The sequence below is a fragment of the Cynocephalus volans genome, chromosome 2 (assembly GCF_027409185.1).
Source record: "Cynocephalus volans isolate mCynVol1 chromosome 2, mCynVol1.pri, whole genome shotgun sequence".
In the NCBI taxonomy this organism is placed as follows: domain Eukaryota; kingdom Metazoa; phylum Chordata; class Mammalia; order Dermoptera; family Cynocephalidae; genus Cynocephalus; species Cynocephalus volans.
The window spans coordinates 19,395,109-19,416,585 of NC_084461.1; positions in this window are offsets into that span (position 1 = coordinate 19,395,109).

The following is a 21,477-nucleotide window of genomic DNA, read 5'->3' on the forward strand; positions in this document are numbered from 1 at the left end:
GAGACAATGCTGGAAAGAACCAGAATATTACCATGTGTTAGCTGTTTATTGCTGTATTTAGCTAGATTCTTTTATGAGTTAATGAGCTCAAGCAAGAACTAGCTAATTTCAAACAGATTCAAGACAATTGAAGGAGTCCAGAAATGTGGGATCTTACAGAGTTGGAAAAGCCAACTGCTTTATCACCCCATATGGTAGAAGATAACCCTGCTGCTCAGAGCCTTTCTGAAAAGTGCCCATTGAGAATTCTCATCCAACAAATAAATCTATAGGTGCTCTGTGCGTAAAATCAGATTAAGGGTGTTGCTTTCCAAACAAGTCTATTGTTTTATATAGTTTTATGTTTTCAAGAGACCTAATCAAATTAACAAATGATACTGGCTGAGCAAAGAAGCTAGTCCGCAAGAACAAGTTTAATAATTATTTCCAGGAAAGAGCCTTGCATGTAGTTTCAAGCGTGCGCACACACACACACACACACACACACACACACACACACACACACACACACACAAGTAGCTGTATGTAGTTATACCAGGAGCTTACTGAATTTTTTAGGGTTTTTTTGTTTGTTTGTTTGTTTTTACCAAAGAAGTCACATTAGCCTTCAAAAAATCTTTAGCTCCTGAATCAGTGGGAGCAGAAGCAGGCGGTAAAACTGCAGCACGTGTGAGAAAAGCAATCTCTTTATATTCATGCAGATGTGCCCAAGGAAAGCGTACAAGAACAAATCTTTCATTGGGAAAGCCAGGAGACACAGCGGAGGGAGAACAGGAAATTCTTTCCAACACGTGGAAATGAGTTCTAAGCAAGAAACTTCCTCCACTGGTAGGGAAAAGTTTCTGTGACTATTGCTCAGGAAAATATTACCATGCTGAGCAGTGACTGCATGGTCATTCTCCCTTTTTCCAAGTGGAAGTTTTATTTTAATTTTAACATTCTTACTACAATTAAGTTTATAGTTGGTATTAATGGTATATAGATCGCTTATATGATGGAGAGGACTGCACCCAAAGTCCCTAGTATCTGAACTGGATGTAATGACTGAATCCAGCTATGGGATTTTTCCTGGGGAAGGAGGTGAATGTGTTCTAGCTTGGAAGGAAGGGTGTGCATGGATACTTGTGTGGCAGATTGTGACAGAGACACTCATTGTCTCTTCTTTTTTTTCTTTAAAGATGACTGATAAGGGGATCTGAACCCTAGACTTGGTGCCATCACCTCTACACTCTCCCAAGTGAGCCACGGGCCAGCCCTTCTTTGTCTGGTCTTTAAGTAATAGCTACCTCTCCCCAAAAGTTTTAGCTGGCACGTGTCAGCTGGGTTTGGACTGCTTACTAAATTCCAGTGAAAGGGATGTACACAGAAGTGATGCATACAACCCCCATATGATGCTTTCAAAAGAAAGCTACTTGCCTTTTGCATTCTCTTCTCTTGGCTCTGTTGGATTGTATCTTTCATACATGACCACACTTTTATATGTCCCATCCCTCAGGCCCTTCTTAAATTTAATTGGCAATCCTCCAAATGTTTTGTGAATTCTATTCTCCCTCCTTATGCTTCTGAGTTGAGACTAGAAATTATCCTGAGAATGAGGTGTGGTAGAAGTGATGGAACACAAATTCTGAATCCAGCCTATACAAAAAGAAATCTCTTCCATTAAACTTTCCTTCTATGTCAGAATGTTCACTTTCGGAACCTGGCCATCACACTGTGAAGAAGTCTACACCACATGGAAACACCATGTACAGATGTTCTGTTACAGCCCTAGCTAAATTCTCAGAAGACTGTCTGTATCGTCAGGTATGTAAATGAACAAGCCATCAGATAATTTAAGTCCTTCACGAAACAATTTTGGAATAAGTAAAAAAGAAATTTTGACCCTGGATGCCCTTGCAGAGCAAAGTTCTCTATTACTTTGTATTATTTTCCCTTCGTTTAAGCTTCAGAAGTGAGAAACAAGAGTTTATCTTATTGAAACCACTGAATTTTGGGATCTCAAATACAGCAGTAAGAATAAAACTGAACCTTTTATAGCCTGATTTCTGCTGTCAGGGTTTTGGGAATCACAGAGCTTTGCTCATGTACTTAGTCTGTGCCCCATTTGCCTTACAAATATCATTTCATTAACTAGCTATTATTCATTCACTAAATCATCTGTTCACCAAATATATGTTGACTTTCTACCATATACCAGGTAATGTTCTTGCTGCTGAGACAACTGTAGGGAAGAAGTTAGACATGATCTATGCCCCAGTATCTCTGTCTGTAAAAAGTTATCACAAACTTTGTGGCTTAAAACAACATACATTTGTTCTCTTAAAATAAATGTGTAGTTCTGGAGGCCATGATTCAAAAATCAATGTGTTGATTGGACTGAATTCCTTCTTGAGGCTTAAGTGATAATCCATTTCTTGCCTTTACCAGCTTCTAGAGGCTGCCTCAAACTCATGGCTCATAGTGCATTACTACAACCTCTGGTTCTGTTCTCTCTCTCTCTCTCTCTCTCTCTCTCTCTCTCTCTCTCTCTCTCTCTCTCTCTTCCCCCTTCCCCTCTGAACTCCTGCTTTCCTCTTTTAAGAACCCTTGTGATTACATCACATTCACCTGGATAATCCAGTATAATGTCTCGATTTCAAGATCCTTAACTCAAAAATATCTGCAAAGTCCTTCTTACAATGTAATGTAATGTATCCACATGTTCCAAGGATTACAGCATAAACATCTTCCGGAAGCCATTATTTAGTCTACTGCAGTCCCCATGGAATATACATTTTCCTTAGTAATGCTGAAAACTTCTTTATTGGGAATTGATGATTTAGAAAGTTTATTTCAGCTTTGGCCTGACTTTTTTACTAATGTTCTTTTAGTCCATACTCTTCACTGAAAAGGCCTCACTCAATATTTTTTGGTTGGATCTTTTTACACATAAATTTCAGGTAGCCAAAGTAGTTTTCTATTCTCCATTCCTTCCTTTTGGAAGATTTTTATTTACTCTAGTATGCATTAATACTTCATCTTCCTTAAGGTAGATAAAATACTGAAACATAGTAGTTTATACTGAGAAAATAACTACATAGCTCTTAAATATGGTTCGGTTGTCCGTGTAATTTTAAAAAAACACTGTTGCTGGAAGATAAAAAAAAAAAAAAAAAGTCTCCTTTCACCAATTTTCTTATGACAGAAGGTTGTTTAAGAGCCAAGTTACTCTGGGAAAAGAATACTTAAGGTAGACCTGAATTTTCAGCTTTCAGAAAGCACAATAAATAACAGCGTACTTATCTTGTTTCTCTGTGGAAACAAACACAGGAAACAAAGCAGTTTCATAGTCTGTTTGTATGGAAGAGTGCCTTTTACCTAAAGAGCTTCAGTCATATATGAAATTCCAAGAGAGTCAAGGATAAAATCAATGATAATTATAAAGAGAGAATTTGGGCATGGGAAAAGAAGTGATGTGATATATTCGAGCAATTGTTGATATCCAGGCTAAATCTTCTGACATTTAAAATTTGTGGTGAAATAGATGTCCTATTGCCATGGATTGGGTAGTGGGGGCAAAACTCATCTCTCTTTCTTTTCTCAGTTTAATGAGCGTAGGATATTTAGTTTGCTTTGACTTACTAATGAGGGAAATAATAGGAGAAGCAGATGACAAACCTTAGTATGAGTGTAGACCAACTATCTATACTGGTGCCTTGTGGTAGTAATTCAAAGGTAACTGCAGCAACAAAATTGAGCTCAAGTATTGATTCCTGAGTTTTCTGCGCTGATGAGGAAATGGAACATTCAAAATAAAGTAGCAAGGCAGAGAATTGGCCAGTGGTAACATTTACTAAAAATAAATTGACTGAATTGTGGCAATAAACCAACAGAAGTTGATTAAAAGAGCAGGCCCTCATTTGTTACTGTGGCACTATTTATATAGATCCTTTTCTCATCCTCTCGTATTATGCTATTTTATTATTCCCAGTCTTATTATAACAGTTTTTTTCATTATTAAAACCTGTATTTGCTATTTTTTAACTGTTTTGTATACATCCTAAATCATATTTGAGATTTAATAGAATTATAAAAATGTTAGTTGTTGACAATAGTTATTGACATTGTATTTAACATTATTATCAATGGATCAATTAACACAATGATAATTACCCCTGGGGATTATGATTAGGGATAATAGATCATGTGTCTGTATAACATGGCAAATAGTATATATAATATGTATCATACGAGATAAACGTCAAATTTTCTCAATTTATAATATATTACAAGTGGGACAGGAGGGCTTTTCCGAAAGCAGAGCAATATATTTCTACTGTAATACGCTTGTCTTAGTGAAAAATATTGAGGTGGGAATACTGTTGTTTACACTTTGTGGGCTCATATGACAAGGGTTTTTCTTTACTAGTATATCCAGCATATCTTCTCTCAAAACATCATTAAAGTCTAAAATTTTCATATACATTCATTACATTTAGCAACGAACCTTGTTAAAATGAATGTGCTAAAACACTAGGACCTTTACAACATTATCATTATATAAAGGGTTTTCAGCATCCAAAATATGTAAAAAGATGAAACTATGTATAATAAGATGAATTAGATTTAATATAAAACCCAATAATGAAGGCAAGGGATGATGTAAAACTTCCTCTGTATTACCTAGCAGGAGTATTTTTCTAGTGAAAATTAACCTGAAACTGTCAAGTTCTGTTACCTTGGTCTGAATAAGAAGATTGCAAATGAGCCATCCCTAACATTAATTTATCTGTAATATGAAACCATGGGTAATATTTCAAAATATTTTAATTGTATTTATGTGTGTGTTTAAGGAGAAAATTAACATTTATCTTAAAGTTTTTACAAAATAGGTATTGTGAATGTTAGAGAGCATACTAGAAAAGAAAGAAACTATAAAACAGCTATTTTTAGTACAAATCCAGATTATTACACATATTTACATTTTAATAAAATATGCTGTTAAAGAGTTTGGAAGTGGCTTATAACTTTATTTCTGTCCTTTACAGTCCATTGACTTCACCAAGTTAAGTACAAGTTTCACTAATCAAATTATCATAGTTTATAGAACACTTTGTTCTCTTATAGTAGCAGTGTAATCTATTAGTAAGTCAGAAGGATTTTTTCTTCTAATAATACATAAGAGCCAGCCGTCTTCCACAACAAACTCTTAATATGTTCCTTAAATTGCTTAAATCAAATTCTAGCATAATAGGGATGAAAAATTAAATGAAATATAACCCCAGTGAAAATTTAGGGAAGTATCGTTTTCTCAAATTTTTGAGATATATCACCCGTATTTTAATTATTTTTTTTAGCTCACTAAGTTTTCCTAGCGTTTATTTTTATCACAATTTCATTTGATTTAAAAATTATGATGTAACATAAATGATTTTCATTTTATTAGGAATAAAATATAGCTATTGTTATGTGACAAAAAGAAAAAAATATTCAATGAAAATAAATTCTACTAAGATAGGAAAAGTACTCTATGATTTTGGACATCAAACTGCTAGATCCTGAAAAATATGTAAACTATATTCAAATGTTTATGAAGATACAGCAAAAGACAGATGTGGCCTATGTCATTTAATTTATAGCGGAGAGAGTACAATATACAGAGATAGGAACTGAGTATTGCAAAAAGGAAGGAATTTGATTTAATCCAGTGTGACTTGGAAAGATTAGAAAGTACATTCTTGGACTGCACTTTTTTCTGCTACATACTCTACACGGAAGCAACTTCAATGTAATCTAATAAAATGCATTTTTTAAAAATGGAAAAAGACTTTGATTTACTTGCACTCACTGTCCCTAAATTCTATACTTCTCTGTTGCATTGACTGAAAAATAGGGAAATATCCATCAATTTGACAGGAAGTTTCTTTGAGTCACCCAAAGCCCAATGCACATGTGCGTCGCCCATAAAATAATCTTGTTCTGGATCAGACAATAACTTGGAATCCATGACGCAGCAGGAGGATCTCACAATATATTGACTTTCTTATGGAAATGAATCTTTGTCTTCATATGCACAGGAGATAAGCACCGGATAAGTTCTAGTATCAGGAGAGGGTCAAAACGGCCAAGCATGGACCACAGATGGGAAATTCAAGGTGTTAGAAAAACATCCAGTGAGAAAAGAGGACTTGACATCAGAAAAAAACAGGCAACAGCAATGCAAAGTGGAATATCAGGACCTCCAGATTCACCTAGGGGAAACATGCATTGCCTGGTTCTCAAGATACAAGAGGGAAAGTTGCGACTTGAGCCTTGGTGTTATGCTCATGAGTCAAAGATTGATAAACAAACAGCACATACAAAAATCAAACAAATGCATGAAACAAGTACAGGCATGAAGCAAGTATGGCAACTTAAGGATAAGAAGAATTAAACTGAATGTGTGCACGATCATACTTCTGAAAACAATTTTGATCAGAAAGAAGAAAATGTAAAAAAAAAAATCTCAAGATGAAATATGGCATTGGATCTATGAGAGAAAAGAGGAGACTCATAAATAGATATATTTCTAACAAGAAAAACGACTCTTGCTGAAATAAATAATAATATAATATAAAAATATATATAAAATTTTAAAAAATGCTGTCAGAAGAAATACTTTGGCCATTGTGGATATTAGCCATTTGGAAAAAAGCTATATGTTATCCTTACATTCAAATAAAAAAATAATTTTCAGATGTGTCATTGTATAGATACATAACCATAATTTTTAAATATATGTACTATGAAATAATTTTAGATTTACAGAAAAGATGCAAGTATAATACAGAGTTCCCATATATCCTTCACCCAGCTCTTCCTAATGCTAGCATCTTGCATAAACGTGGTACATTCATAAAAACTAAAAAGTTAAAATTGATACAGTACTCCTAAGTAAACTAAAGACTATAATTTAATTTCTCTAGGTTTTCCATTAATTTTATTTTTCTGTTCCAAAATCCTACTCACAATGTCATATTTTCTTTAATCATGACATCTCCTCAATCTCCTGTGATCTGTGACAGTTTCTCCTAGTTTTTCATGACCACACAGTTTTGAAGACAACTATAATCCAATAAAAGAACAGTTATTGGCATGGAAATATAATCAAATCAAATTACTAAGTGAAAATAAAATTTAGGTAATTTAATAATATTAGTACTACCATAATGTTATTATTTTAAAAAAAGAGAGAAAAAAATATAGATGTGTGTAAGCAATGTTCAGAAAGTTATATACCCAAATGCTGACAGTATTTCTTGAGATTAAGATCATATCAACAAATATTTAATTATTTTTCTTGACTTTATTTTAAATATATTTTTTACTTCTGTAAAGAGAAAAAATAAGCTAAAATGAGACAAAATGAGATGTCATGTTTCTCATCATAATGGCATATAAAAAAGGGTAATATTTTTTGTCTTTGATGGAACACTGAGATCATATAATGCACTATTTTTGTGTGAATATGCATTGTTACAACAGATTTGGGGAAATCAATTTTACACAGTATAACAAGAGTTTTATATTTGTTTCACTTCTAGGATTCTCCTTTGAAATAGACCTTTATTGACCATGTTTATGACAGATCTATCATATTAAAGAGAAATTGAAAATTCTCGAATGCGCAATCTGACAATAACAAAAAGATGAAAGGCATTTAGTACATCCATGTTTGGAATATGTTTTGCCTGTTTCAGGCTGAAAGGGGCAAGGTAAAGCCTGAGTTATTTTAAACAAACATCACTGAGTCTGAGGATTTACCAGGAAGAGATGGAACACCAGCACATTCACAGAGGCTCAGCCTGGACTCAAAGGTAATCTGAAACAAAGATGCCTGTCGAAACTGTAACTCTGACCAAAGGCGTAAAAATTTTACAGGGACCATGTCAGGCTTTTCTATAGAGTTCTGGGGCTGCGTGGGACAGGACAGCAGAATTGCAAAGCTTCTCAGTAGTAAGCAGAGCAGGTAAGGTACTCACCTGGCATGGTCAGAAGATAATTGTATGCATTAATTAATGTAAATTAGACAAAGTGTCATTGTTATGGAAATATGCATGTAATATGATGTAAAGTAGAAAAAGAAAAGCTTGATTCTACTTAGGTTGCAAATGATAGTAATAAGAATAATAGAAAACATTTATTGAGTACTAACTCTATCCCAGGAAATGTGTGAAGCACTTTTATATAAATCATTTTACTTATTTTCAAATAAACCTTGTGAAATTTATGAAATGATTATTCCCATTTTACAGATGATGGGATTAAGGCTTCTGGATAATTTGTCCAAATTGACACATTAGTAAGTTGAAGACCCAGAGTTCAAACACAGACAGTCTGACTCCAGAATCTGATCCCTTCAAATAAAAAGACTGGAGGGAATAAGGCCACCAAAGTGACAGCATGTACTCTGGGTGGTAGGTTGAATTACTGGGTACATTGAAATTTCTTTAATACGAATTTTCTTAATTCCAATTTTACTAAGATAATGGAAATTATGTTTACTATAAAAAAAGCTATTTTGATTTTAGAAAAGAGGCAAATTGCCAGACTTCTGGGAAAATATTATATATATATAATATAATATAATATGATATGATATGATATGATATGATATGATATAAATACTGTATTGCATTATATATATTATATTATATATACTATTATATATAATATATAGTGCATATATTATATATATACACTAATGTCTAGATGGCACATTTCATAAAAATTGAAAGTGACTATAATTTTTATAGCTTTGGGGAATAAATACACAGCACCATCCATAAGCTTTTATCTTTCAAAGTGTTGGGAAGTATTAAATAAAAATGATTATAGGGAAAATGAATTTATTAAGCTAAAATACACATACTATTTTGATTAACTTATTTGTAGAACAATATGATATAATATCTTTAATTTATTATGTAATTTAACTTAATTCTATAACTTTGACTTTCACAAAATTAGGAAAATTATCTTTTGAGCAATGAAAAGCCCAAAGGGACTGCACCAAGAAAACTCGTTCAAGAAGGAAGAAACAAGGCACGGGCCTGAGGTGGTATTTGCTTCAGCTTTTATTGTAAAGACAAGGAAATACAAGAGAAAAAACAACTTAATCAATCACTTATCAAAGGAATGAAAAGAAATTGGCTATGGGGCATTCTCTAGAAAACATCTTGAGAAAGAAAGGAAAGGGAATAAAGCTGGATAAGAAATGACCCTAATGTTCTTATGTAATCTAGTGGAAACTATTTTCAGCACTTAGACTCTGCATAAGTGCATTTGGGACTTTTGCCCTTGGTGCACACCCTGTTCTTTGTTAAGCGCATGTGCTCCCATACTTGGATTTAGATAATTTTCAAAGCTAACATAACATTAGAATTCAGGAAATTATGAAAAGAAAATAAAACAAATAGTAACAAAATAGGCTAACATATGAAAAGCACAAGAATAATGCCTGGCACATAATATACTCTGTAAATGTATTTGCTCTTTTTTATAATACTGGTAACAATGATAATTATAATTACATTATTAGATAATATATTTTAGGTTATTAAACATCTTACATTAACCTGCTTAATCTTTATGACAATGTTCTGAAATGTGTGCTAATATTCCCATTTTATTGATGGGAAAATTGAATCACAAGTACTTTAATTAATGACTTGAAGTCATTTGCTAAAATTAACAAAGCCACTGATATGCTCTGAAAGTGTCCTCCAAAATTCATGTATTTAAACTTAAATGATGCAAGAGTATTATGAAGTAGAGGATTAAAGAAGTGATTAGTTCATAAGGGCTCCACCCTCTTGAATAAATTAACATCTTTATGAAAAAGACATCACACAGCCTTTTCTGTCCCTTCTGCCATGTAAGGACACAGTGCCCTCCAGAGGATGCAGCAACAAGCCATCATCCTGGAAGTGGAGACAAAGGCCCTCACCACATACAAAACCTGCCAGTGCCTAAAGGGTCTAGGACCTACCAACCTCCAGAACTGTGAAAAATGAATTACCCAGCATCTGGCATTTTCTTAGAGTTGCACAAATGGACTAAGACAGACACTAACTTGTGTCACTGAAAAATACAGACAAGAGTCCAATCCTAATCCCTCTGCTTTTAGTTACCATGATAATGTTTTTCATATGATAGAATTTGCAAATTCAGAAAAACATAAATAAGTAATTAAACATAGCTTATATTTTCTCTTTAAACATAGCTCATATTTTCTCTTTGAACTTACAAAGTCATTCTACCATTCTTAAAGTAATTTTAAAAATCTTTACTGATATAGATTTCATATTAACTGACTAAATATGTTGATGGGTAATAAAGTCTAGTTTTCACAATTTTTTATTATTATGAATATTCATGAGATACAAATTACCAGAAATTGCTTTTTTACCCCATGTCCCTACCCAATTGTCCACCAACCACCCTTCCCCTCCCCTATCCACCCCCACTCTGCTTTGCAGCCCTAGGAATGTTCCCTCCCTCTGTAAGACCACCACAATACTGTAGTCTTTCTTTCCCTCCTTCCTTTCTCTCTTAGGTCCCACATATGAGTGAACACATGCACTATTTATCCCTCTGTGCTTTGCTTATTTCACTCAAAATAAGTTTCTCAAGTTTCATCCATGTTGTTGTAAATGGGAGTATTTCATTCTTTTTTATGCAGCAAAAGAAAAAATAAACAAATGGGACTATATCAGACTAAAAAGTTTCTGCACAGCAAAGGAAACAATCAACAGTGAAATGACAACCTACAGAGTGGAAGAAAATTTTTGCTAATGATGCATCCAACAAGGCATTAATATCCAGAATTTACATAGAACTTAAGCAATTATACAGTAAAAAAAACCAAATGACCCAATTAAAAAATGGGTAAAGGAGCTAAATAGACATTTTTCAAAGTATAATCAGAAAGATGGTGAATAACAAATGCTGGCGATGGTGTGGAAAGTAGGAAATGTTCCTGCACTGTTGGTGGGACTGTAAATTAGTACAACCACTATGGAAAACAGTATGGAGGTTTCTCAAACAACTACAGATAGGCCTTCCATACAATCCAGCAATCCTTGTTCTGGGTATATACCCAGAAGAATGGAAATCATCATGTCAAAGGGATATCTGCACTTCCATGTTCATCACAGCTCTATTTACAGTAGCCAAGATATGGAACCAACCTAAATGCCCATCGATGGATGACTGAATAAGGAAATTGTGGTATATATATACATCATGGAATACTACTCTGCCATAAAATGTTTTCACAATTTAACAGGGATTTTGGGTTTTTTTACAAAAAAAAGTGATACATGTATTATTTCTAAATGTTAATAATTATCTACTTTACTTTAATTTCAGAACAGTAACTTCATGCAAATACTTAATAAGTCATTTGCATACAGTCTTAATTTTAGAGGACTAAATTTTTGTTATCTCCCAGTGCAGTTTAATTTTCAGGTCTCTATGCCACCCAGTATTCACATTTGGAAAACGTGGACAGGATTTCTTAATTTATTTGAAGAAAATAGTCTATCTGACAAAGTTCCAATTAACATGTGCATTTAACACATATAGAAATGAATTAAAACATTGAATTCTAGTTTTTGGTAGCAGAATTTAGCACATATGCTCTGTTACAGAAATGATTAATGTTTTTCAAGATACATATCTATCACAATGGGACAATGAAGTGACATCTAAAAAACAGCAGGCATGTTTTCTTTAGTAGAAAATGATATGTAAATTTACTGAGAACATTACACACATGAGGAGATAGCAAAGCATATACTCCTCAAATCTCGATGGTTCCTTATTGGAACTGTCAGCTGTGCATGACCCACCCAGCTTCAGAGAGGATTCCCCCAGAGAGGAAAAGCTCCATTTCTTTCATCATGAGAGTTTTGCATCCCTGCTCCACTCATGCCTGACTACTCTGGCTTTATGCATGCCTCCTTATCAGACAAAAGGAACAGTGGGGTTACAAACAGAATTCTCAGCACATTTCTGGGAATTTACTTTAAAATGGGTAAGATCAACATCTATTTTCTAGGAGCATTCTTTGGAATGCCCAGTTTTCAGTTCTTTCAGTGGTTCAGAGTTGTTCATCACCCATTAGTGTCAATGGTGAAAATGATTGTGGACTCACCAATTTGAAAAATAGTGATGAATTTGAATAACTGGCTGTTCCCAAACAGTGTGAATGTGGCCTCACATTACCTAACTAGCAAAGCTCTGAATGGTCTTCAAAGTGAGTCTGGAACAAAGTGAACTGCTCTAATTCAATTTAAGTTCAGGAAAATATAATGAAATGATCTATGAAATGGAAATTCTCTGTCCTTTCTGCTTTAGTAAGAAATATTAGAAATAAATTATTCATGGTTTCTGTTAAAGGCGGTGTATCATGTTCACACCATTGAATATATGTTCTTTCTTACCTTCTCACACCATAAGTTTATAATATATATATATATATATATAATTCTTCCAATTAAAATCCCAAATTTATTTTAACCCTCACATATTTAACCCAATGCCTAGTAAGTTTCCATGTCCTTCCTAAACTTCCCAAAATGCTTATTATCATTTTCAGCAGCTCCAAGACAAAGGAAAATAACTCTCCAGTGAGAATCCTTTGATTTAGGAACAATGTGGATTATGATACAAGTATCAGTTTCTTTAAATTTTCTTTACCTTGCACATGCCTAAATTTGTTTTCAGTTTATTGTTAAAAGGGTACAGGTGGATACTTCTGGAGGTGTTAACATTTGATATTATCAAAATATGAACCTGGTAAGTAAGCAGATCTCTTGACTTAGAATGGGCTTGTTTAAAAATATGCATAATTGCAAACATCTGAATATAACCAGGGGTTATTTGGGGGAAGTGATCAAAGATCAGAGATAATTAAGGCCTTCCAAGATGAAATGACTGACAAATTATAGATTAGTTTATATAATGTGATCCATAGAAAGCATAGCAGAGTAGGTGACACACAGGCCTTAGAGCCAAACTGACTGGGTTCAGGTCAGGCTCTAGCATTTACTCAGTAATGTCTTAACCTCACTGTTCCTCAGTTTCCTCATCTATAATGTGTGTATAATAATAGTTCCTAACTATTGAAATTCTGATGTGGAGAATATAATGTTGAAAATGTACCACTTCCATATGTTCTTGACCCATTCTTAGCACTATATAAATGTTAGAAATAATGAGATGCAAAAGATGAAGGTTATGATGAATGTTCTCAAAACAAAAAAGAACGAGTGGAAATGAAAACGAGATATTTGGAAAATGTTTCCTTCTTCCAATTAAAATCTGGATTTTACACAGTTTCTATTCATATCTTTAAGCCAGATGATGGCAACTGTACAGACTGCTGAAAATATTCTGGGGAGATGAGACTCACTTGAACATTGTCACATTAATTTTCCAAACAGTTGATTTGAATGTAATTTATTAATCCACTTATTCATGTTTCATCATTTCAAAGTTTTTCTTTTTGTGTTGGGGATAAAACTTAGAATTCTGCTGTATGTGAGTCCTGTCCTTTCTATCATATCATCCTTCTCACCCTTTTATTTCAAGATTTACTTCTAAAAAGGTAACTAAAAATTACGAGCTGTGCTGGTTAAAAAAATTGGTATTTGCTCATAAACTTCACATCTCCTCTTTGGGAGGAATTATATCACATGCTTCCACCATTAACCCAGGTTTTTCTTTACCATTTAGATTTTTGGTTCCTGCATCTTGTCATCTGACTGAGCTTTACTTAGCTATTTCTATTTTCCCATCTATCTTTATTTAGGTTTTCTTCATTTCCTGCCTTTGTTTATATTAATCAACCCCCACCCCCTTGGATTCCATGTTATCTCAGCCATTGGCTTGTTAGCTATGCCTCTTTGTTTTGTTATTAGTGTAATTATGGCTATTATTATTATGATTTAGTGCTTGCTCCAGAAATTTTAATATGTATCTTTAACTGATCATAATCTGCCTTCTCATAAACCACTTCACATGCAATCTAAGAACCTTGCAATTAGTGAAGCGCTGGGCAGCACGCATCACCCCGGTGCTAAGGTGCATGTCTCTTCCCAACTCCGCATCAGTGAAGTCCCTTAGTAGCTTGCTTCGACTCAACTGCAGTGGGAGTATTTATAACATAGAAATCAGCAACACTATTCATTAGAAATTTTCTTCTCCCTAGAGACCTGGTTTTTATGTATTTACCAACACAACACAGTATTTACAAGAGTAAGTACTTATAACAGTATACTTTTATTCCTCCCCTCCCGTTCTTTGTGCTATTTTTGCAATAACTTTTACATGTATTCTAACCCCCACAATATATTTTTAAAAAATTATCTTTTGAACACATTCAAACATTTTTTAAAATTTTATTTACTACATATCTGCTATTTTCAGAATTTTTCATCTTTCTATACATCTAAATTTCTATCTGCTATTATTTTTTCTTTCACCTGAAGAACTTTAACATTTTTTGTTGTAATGCTCACTTAAGACCATATTTTGTTTGTGTGTTTGTTTGTTTTGTTTTGTTTTGTTTTGTTTGGCTGCGCAGTATGGGGATCGGAACCCTTGACCTTCGTGTTATAACACCCTGTAGTGTTCATTTTAAAAAATATATTTTTTCTTCATTTTAAATAGGAGTTTTCAATCTATAGGTTTCTAGTTTGAAAATAGCATTCTTGTAAGCAATTTTAACATGGCATTCCATTTTAAATCTTTTTGCTTATATTATTTCTCTCAAAAATTCTGTAAATAACTTTATTTTGTTCCTCTGTATGATAGGTATTTTTACACTCTCTTCACTGATTTCCAGCAATTGATTGAGTTGTGTTTTATATACTGAGGCCCTTTTATGTTTCCTTAACATGTTTCATTGGGCTTCTTAGATCTGTGAGCTAATAATTTTTATTAAATTTTGAAAATTTTCAGAAATTTCTTCAAATATATTTTCTGCTCCCTCTTCTTTTGAAATTCTTACAAATATACTTTTGGGTCTCAGATAATAATGCCCCAAAGAGAGTGTCAAAAGCAAAATTTTAAAGCAGAACTCCTTTTCCACAAAGCCGGCCATAAAGACTAAAAAATATACCCCTAATCTCCCCTACCACCCCCTTTCTTTTTGTCCTGGAGCTAGCCATAATGACATTCTCTGACCACCTAGTCCAATTGTAGGTCATGAGACTCCCATTTCCAAAGGGGTCCTGCTCCTTACCAGGGAGATAGGAGTGCTGCACAGAAAAGCTGACAAGAACCCACACAGACAGGCCTTGCTCGGTTCCCCACTCACTCTGTTAACATCAGATCATACACTTTTTGTCCGATTATGTTTTTACACAGAAGTACCTGCTTCATAGAACCTAAAAATAAAAATGGACAGGTTTCCCTATATCTTTGGGGCTTTATTCTGAAGGCTATGATCAAATAAATTTGTCATATCTTTTCTGCTATTAATCTACATTTCATCAGTTGATTTTCTGTGGACCTTCAAGTGGCAAAGGAGAAGTTTTCCCTTGACCCCTATGATATGTTATGTTGTTTAATATTGCCCCACAGGTCACTGAGGTCCTCTCAAGTTTTTCTGTTTTTTCCCTGTGCTTCACTTCGGACAGCTCCCATTGCTCTTCTATGGTGCCTTATCTGCTGCTCCTCTTATCTAGTAAAATTTTTATCATACACACACACACACACACACACACACACACACACACACACACACACACACACACACACACACACACACACACACACACACATATATGTGTATATATATATATTCATTTATTTATTTGTACACATTTAGTTTGGTTCTTTCATTTCTCTCTTTAATATGTTCATATTTTACTTTAAAAACTTGAACTCTGTTAGAATAGCTGTTTCAATATCTTTGACTGCTAGATTTGTCCTTGACCAAGACAGCATTAATAATTCTCTCAGCTTGAATAGACTTTAGACAGGCTTCTTCAAGAAGCCTCTAGGTCCCTGACTGCCCTCTCACAGAGGCCCTTACAGAATCCAGATAGCCTAACCATAGAGATAGGCCACTTTTATTCTTTCTCTAGATTATTTACTGCAGAAAACACATAACTATAGATTTTTCTTTGCCCCTCTGAGATGTAAATCTTGTTAAAGTTTCTTGTCAGTGTCACAGCCCACAACTATCTTTCTCAAATACCTGGGAGCTATTTCTTGGAAATGTAATCATCAGGAAAGATAAGATCCCTATCTCTTAATCTCTGGGCGAGAGTAGGAGACTATATTTGGTGGGCATTCTGCTTTGAGATGTAACACTCTCTACTGTTATAGATAAATGAGAAAGTTTTCTTTAGGTAAAGACTATTACCAAATACAGATAACCCACAATCCCCACCCCCCCCCAAACTTAAAAACTCTCCAGCTTTGTTTCAGTGGAGCTGAGCTCAAACTAAGCTCTGGCCTTTCTCCCCTTTTCCAACCCTCTTGTGTTGCTTTGCCTCCCATGGATTTGTTACCCCTTTTCCCCTGGGTGATGGAGCTGCCAAAGATTACTCAAAGCTCGTCTCTTTTGAGCAGTGAGAAGCCCCAGAAAGGGGTTAATATCCCAGGACCCTCAAGCATGAGGCATCCTTCCATTTGGGAAATTAACCACAAATTGGGGTTCTCTTCCTGCATTTATTCTCCAGTCCAAGAAGTTACAGGAAGAGACATAGGTGGGGTTTTGCTAAGTACAGTTTAATAAGTTTAACAATAGAAGCTGGTAACATTCAGTAAGTCAAACAAGGTGACCTTCTGTAATGCAATTTGCAACAAAGGCTTGATTTTAGCAAACATTCTCTTCTTACTGCAATTTCCCAGTATCTTTACATATCAATCAGTAACTTGTCTGTCTTTGAGCCAGCAACCTTGCTGTGTTATAATTCTTATCTTGCAACAGAGACTCAATATCCTGGGAAGAATTTCCTGTCCTTTGCAAGGTTAATATTTGAAACTGCAAGGCTTTGGAACACCAGGTCCTGTGAAGTACATTTGCTTTATGGATCCTCTACACTCTTGCCCTTTTAACTTTGCCTGGGAGAACTTTTACTTTCACATTATCTTTGTTGTTTCTGGGTCTGAATCAATTTTTTTTTTCCTGGTATGGGTCACATGTTTTGCTTTGTGCATAGCTAGTAAATACTGATATTGTGAATAAACCCTGATGATTGTCTAGATTTTATCTTCCTTTCAAGTTCTTTAAGCTTTATTTTGGCAAGCAGTTCAGTTACATGAATATTATTATGACAAATCCAATCTAAATTTTGTGTTAAAGCTTTGCTGGGGTGGACCTAAAGTAGCTTTAACTCCAAGATGACACCTACTTTTCAGGTGTGAACCATCTGAGGTATCAACTGACAGCCTGAGCTATCACTGGGGCCTCTTTAGCTAGTCAAAACCTGAATGCCTGCCCACACTGAGTTCTGGGAATTTTAATTTGCAAGTCCCTGATTGAACTTCCTTGTGTTTTCTTTCTAAGTTTCACATTATGCATATATAGCTTAATAAGCAGCAGAAAATCAAGGACATCCCTTTAGAGATTCTAGAACTCTTTCTTTGCCTAGCTGCCTCCTGTCTGGAATTCTGCCCCACAATTTCCCATTGCCTCATCCTCTTTGAACTTCACTCTCTCTCTCTCCTCAATTCAGCAAGGCCACAGGCTTTGCTTGCATTTCTCTGCTTCTGCAAATTGTTCTGGGCAGAATTTGTAGAGTTAATACTGTTTATCGCCTTTCATTTAGAAAGTACAGTCTTGTGCTATCTTATTCCCAATGTTTTGGAAACAATAGTATTATTTATTTTGCCCAGTTTTTTGGTTGTTTAAGGTCAGAGGTCCAGAAGGATCTTTGTCGTTTTATTATGGCCTGAAAAAGAATTCCTCTTTCTTTTCCTACTTGTATTTCTACTCACCTTTCACAATCCAGCGTACCTGAACCCATAAAGAGACCTTATTTCTCTCCTCTGAAATACAAAAGTCACTCACTTTTGTAATTCTGGTTAAGGTTGACCTTGTCAACCCCCCAGGACAAATAACCTTCGAAATGATAAGTAATTGTATCCCAATTTTGACCATATTTTCTATCTTAATAATACTCTTATTCATCTAAATAAGGTATCCCACCTTTTAATCTCCTAATGATCACTAGTCATAAACTTTTCTGCATTCACTCTAAATACGACAGCCTGTTGGCTTGCCTTTCATCTTTTTTTTTTCCTTCCTCCTTTCTTCTTTTTCTAAGGCCACATTCAAATGGCTATCTAACAAGCAAATCCAACTCAACTCTTGAAAATGAATCTTATCACATTTTTATTGAACTATTTATTTTCCCCTATTTATTTTCTGGATGTTTTCATTTTATTAAATGGCACTGAAATCTATCCCAAGCATCCTCATCTTTTCCAACATCCATTAACTTACCAAGTCCAGATGATTGCATGTATTAGATAAATTTGTATTCTACCTTTAATAATCTTTCTCGGATGTCACAATTCTATGTCAGATCATTATTACCACTGACCTGGATGACTGCAGTGACCTCTTAAACCATTTGCCTGTCCAATTCCTATCCATTTTCTGCACAGCTGTTAAAATGTAAATTTTTGAAAAATATTCTTTTTAAAAATACAGCTGCTCCTCAATTTGCCATGGGGTTATGTCCTTATAAACCCATAGTGAGTTGAAAATATCACGACTTGAAAATGCATTTAGTACATCTAACTGACCAAACATCATAATTTCGCCTAACCTACCTTAAACACTCTCAGGATACTTACTTTAGCCTATAGTTGGGCAAAATCATCTAATACAAGACTGTTTCATAATAAAGTGTAGAATATCTTATGTATTCTACTGAATACGTTACTGAAAATGAAAAACAGAATAGTGGCATGTGTACTTGAAGTAAGGTTTTTACTAAACACATATCACTTTCACACCATTGTAAATTTGAACCATCTGTATAAATGCTACCATATTACTTCATTAGTTAAATCTCCCAATAGCTTCCCATTACCCTTTGGCAAAGAAAAACTACTGCCATAGACTAAATGTTTGCACCTTCCTAACATTTATATATTGAAATTTTAACACCCCATGTAATGATATTAGGAAGTGGGGACTTTGGCAAGTGATTAGGCCATGAGGGTAGCATCCTCATGAATGGAATTAGTGCTTGGTTTAGTCCACTTATGCTTCTGTAACTAAATACCTGAGGCTCGGTAATCATAAAGAACAGAAATTTATTTTCTTCCTGTTCTGTAGGCTGGGAAGTCCACAATTAAGACACTAGCATCCAATGTCTGGTGAGGGCTTCTCTCTGCTTTCAAGATGTCACCTTGAACACTGTGTCCTCTCCTGATAGAAGGCAGAAGGATAAAAGAGCCTAGCTACTTTTCTCCAGTCCTTTTAGATGGTCACTAATCTCATTCATGAGAGCTCCACCTTCATGACTTAATCACCTCCTAAAGGCCCTACCTCTTAATACTACCACATTGGAGGTTAAGTTCCAACATATGAATTTTGGAGGAACACATACATTAAATCATAGCAATGCCCTTATAAAAGAGACTTCAGAGAGCTCCTTTACCCCCTCTGCCATGTGAGGACACATTAAAAAGATGGCCATCTATGAAGCAGAAGTGGGCCCTCAACAGACACCAAATCTCCCAGCATTTCGATCTTGTACTTTTCAGCCTCCAAAACTGTGAGAAATACATTTGTGTTGTTTGTAAGCCACCAAGTCTATGGTATTTTGCTATAGCAACTGGAATGGACTAAGACAATACTTAAATACTTGGCATTTGGACCCTGCCTACCTCTGCTGCCTTGTTTTCTCAGCCTTGCCACTAACCTCTTTTAGTCTGTGATTTAGTCTAGTGTATATCAAACTTTGGAATCTATGAACTAAAATAGAGCACAAATAGACAGTATAGTGTACTAGCCACAGAACAGTTAAGAAACGCTAACATAATAGGGTCATTTCATCAACAATTGACATCCTTTCAAGCTGAAATTTGTGGATATTTTTCTTCTGTTCCTTGGATCTACTCAAATTGTTGTGGAATTATTCCTGCTTTTCACGACAAAAGAACCTTCAAATACAGTTTCTTTCCTATTGTTCTCTTGATCTTCTTGGATAGGTATAGTTAATTAACCTCAGATTTTAGCTTTGAGAAACTAATTTTCTTTATTCCCTGTGTTTACTCATATGTATCTGAAAGGCCAAGAGGTAAGTTAACTCTACAACTCCCCAAACCAATGAGAACTTGCAAGTTCTATTCAAGTCTGTTACAACTTCAGTTCACTCATTCATTCAAAAAATATTGATTGTTTTCTATATACTACATATTGTTACAGGTGCTGGGGATAGAGGAATGAATGAGTCAAAGTTTCTAATATCTTGGAGTATGCATTAGAATGGGAAGGTATACAATAAAATAAGCAAAAAGATAATATTTCTTCAGAAAATTACAATGAAGAAAAATAAAATATTAACAAAAATTCAGATAAGATGGACCATCTGAAAAATTAATATACACGGGTAAAAATCATCCACCATACACACACATATTCAACAAATATGTCAACATGAATATTTTGTCTCTCACTTCAATATCGCCATAACCTTAGTCATTTCCAATTTTTTCTTAGACCCTCTTTGATTAATAATTCTGAAAAAGTAATATTAAAGAGATTTCTCTAAAATTAAGAATTTGCTGTTCACTATCTTTTTCTGCAGAGCTTCCTCGAATGACTTCTAATTCACTAAGATCTGACATCAAGGAAATTTCACAAAAAATTCCAAAATGCTTTTACTTCAAGTCAGTCAAGGATTATTCTGAGGAATAGAATGTTACCTATATTTGTCACTGAGCATTATGATAAAATACTGAATTTTTGCAGATATCTGTCAGCACAATCTTTTACATCTGTTTCACCTCCCTGTCTTATAAAATTCCAGACCCCCCACCAAAAAAGAAAGAAAATTGCATTGCAACATCTCTAAATGATAACATACAATATGTAACACGTACATATACATGGTCTATGTAATCTATTGAACCAACATTTTTAAAAGGTCACAGAGGGTAAGGACTAGAAAAAACTGGAAAACAGAAATCACAAATGCAAGCAGAAAATTAACATTTGTATTGTTCTATGTGTTGTCTTTTAAAAAACATTCATAAGATTTGTCCTGTTCTAATTATTTTCCATAGTGTTTTGCTACTCTCCACATGGGTACAAAGACATTTTATTCAGTTTATCTCTCACAAAACGCAAAAGGATTCTAGGTGTTAAATAATTCACATGAAGCCTGGAGCTCACAGCTGTATCACTGGAAACTTTGCCAAAAAACAGATATGGCCATTTTGAAATCAGAAATCACTCTTACGGGAGTTTCTCTAGCA